Genomic DNA, 2,699 nt, shown 5'->3' with positions numbered 1-2,699 from the left:
CCACTGTTCCCAAGAAGCACACTGGACTCCCACTCCACTATTCTTTAAACATGTGCTTCTCATTCACACAATGAGCAGCACATAGGAAAACCCGGACTCAACAGATCAATAGCAGCAGGATTATTGAAACCAGCGTTGATAGAACTCCACACTAACACACTGAAAGGGTGGAAAACAATAAAGTTAAGCCATTTTGAAAAAGCAAGTTGAAGTTGAAAAGACAAAGATGAGCAGAACCAAGCGATCCGTTCTGAGCGTTCTGTGCTGAGCGGTTACTTTGTACATGTGTGAGAGGTGAAGAGAGACGAAGTGGACTGAAGGGTTATGGCCGAGTGCTGACAAACTCTTTTTCCTGAGGCATTTTGTAACTGGAAGAGAGCCGTGTGTCCAGAGTTGATCCTGGGAGTTTGGTGAGCACCACCAGGCCTGCTCTTCATCACTGTCCTCCACCCTGATGTCCTGGGACTTCCAGTCTGGGACAGTCACTGGCTGAGGCTGTTTGTGGGCAGCGATGGTGGGCCTGAGCAAAGCCTCTGAAGCAGAGGGATGGAGAACCCTGCTTGGGGGGGTTTCTGGTCAGGGAAGTTCCTACCCGTTGAGGTTCCTGGTCAGGGAGGATCTTGCTCAAGGAGGTTCCTGGTTGGGGAGGTTCCTGCTAGGGGGGGGGTTCCTGGTTGGGGAGGTTCCTGCTAGGGGGGTTTCTGGTCAGGGAAGTTCCTACCCGTTGAGGTTCCTGGTCAGGGAGGATCTTGCTCAAGGAGGTTCCTGGTTGGGGAAGTTTCTGTTAGGGGGGTTCCTGTTTGGGGAGGTTCCTGGTTGGGGAGGTTCCAGCTATGGGGGTTCCTGGTTGAGGAGGTTCCTGGTTGGGGAGGTTCCTGCTCTGGGAGGTTCCTGCTCGGGGGGTTCCTGGTTGGGGAGGTTCCTGGTCGCAGAGGGTCTTGCTCGGTGGGTTCCTGCTCTGGGAGGTTCCTGCTTGGGGGGGGGGGGTTCCTTGTCCGGGATGTTCGTGCTTTGGGGGGTTCCTGGTCGGGGAGGTTCCTGGTCATAGAGATTCAAGGGGTCAGCCACTGTGGACAACATGTGAAACGTGGTTGACAGAGTTCTGGCCTGCTGTGTCCTCGAGATGAGACAATGGTAGGAGACCTGCAGCTTGTCACAATCCCATAATCCTTCATTCCAAACATCCATTTCTGGATGTGAGATCTCATCTGAGCCACATGGAATTAATGATCTCCATGTTTGAGGACAAGAGGCGGGGGAGGGGGAGGAAAGTAGTGTGAAATGAAGGATTTTAATCTGCTCCTGCTCCTTTATCTGTGACGTGACGGCTGCTTCATGTCCACAAGATGAAGTGGCTCATTTGCCCAGAGAAAGTGCTGCCATTATGAAGTTAATGATTCAGAGGCCTCAGGATGATGCTCATAACCAAATTACAGGGAGGGGGCGCTCCTGGGGGGCCGTCGGGGGGAGCAGGTGCTGTTGTGGATCCACATATATCATCGTTTTGATCTTTTCATTAGCGCTGGGTAATTTGCACTTGAAGTATTATCAGGCTGATTTTTAATCTGGACAGTGTTTTTGTTCTGCTGTTTTGGAAAATGGTCTGATCACTGAACTGAACAAACACAAGAGGCTTGTGCTTTAAAACCTTCTGCAGACAGTGAAGAAGCCGTCAGGTGATACTAAACCTCTTAATTTACACTGGCCTGCATTTACAGCTGGTTCAGAGCTGCTATGAGCAGCCAACCTGTAGGGGGCAGTGTAACAAGAAGCATGAAGTCAAGATAGCCAATCAGAATCCTGATGTGAAGGATTGATGTGAAGGAAGGTTTCACACATCATAGTTGAATCACAGTGAATCAGCCTGAGAGTTTCCATGCTGCGGTTGTCTTCCATTAAGGTGCAAAGAGTAGATTGAAGAATTAGTGAGGATTTATGGAATTATAGATTAAAGACCTTCAGTATTTGAAAGGTAAATGGATTTCGCTCATATAGCTTTTCCACTGCTTGGGCAGATTTTACATTGTTAAATCATTTTCATCTATTCATACACCGATTTAAGGTGTGTATGGAGGTATTATTGTAGCTGCCTGTCTGTACCTCAGTCTGTCTGTACCTTAGTTGTCTGTACCTCAGTCTGTCTGTACCTCAGTCTGTCTGTACCTTAGTTGTCTGTACCTCAGTCTGTCTGTACCTCAGTCTGTCTGTACCTTAGTTGTCTGTACCTCAGTCTGTCTGTACCTCAGTCTGTCTGTACCTCAATCTGTCTGTACCTTAGTGGTCTGTCTGTACCTCAATCTGTCTGTACCTCAGTCTGTCTGTACCTCAATATGTCTGTCTGAACCTCAGTCTGTCTGTACCTTAGTTGTCTGTCTGTACCTCAATATGTCTGTCTGAACCTCAGTCTGTCTCAAACCGTCTGTCTGAAGTTAAAGTTGTCAGTGTGTAAAATAACTTTTCAATGTGAACCTGAATGTGAAAAGTTTACACATTCCAATAAAAGTGCTGAAAATACAAACTGACCAGTTACGAGTTGCTCAGTTTCACAATTGTCTGTTTTTTTTACATGTGACTTTTGCTACACTTCTGTCATCTAAAGGATTCAAAGCTGTAAACACTGGGTTTTGCTGCCCTGAGCTCAGACTCACAGGCTCCTGCAGTCTGCCCTGTGTCTCAGTAGTTAACAACTGCCCCATCAA

The sequence above is a fragment of the Blennius ocellaris genome (assembly GCF_963422515.1).
Source record: "Blennius ocellaris genome assembly, chromosome: 19".
In the NCBI taxonomy this organism is placed as follows: domain Eukaryota; kingdom Metazoa; phylum Chordata; class Actinopteri; order Blenniiformes; family Blenniidae; genus Blennius; species Blennius ocellaris.
Note: the sequence above shows the minus strand (reverse complement) of the source record.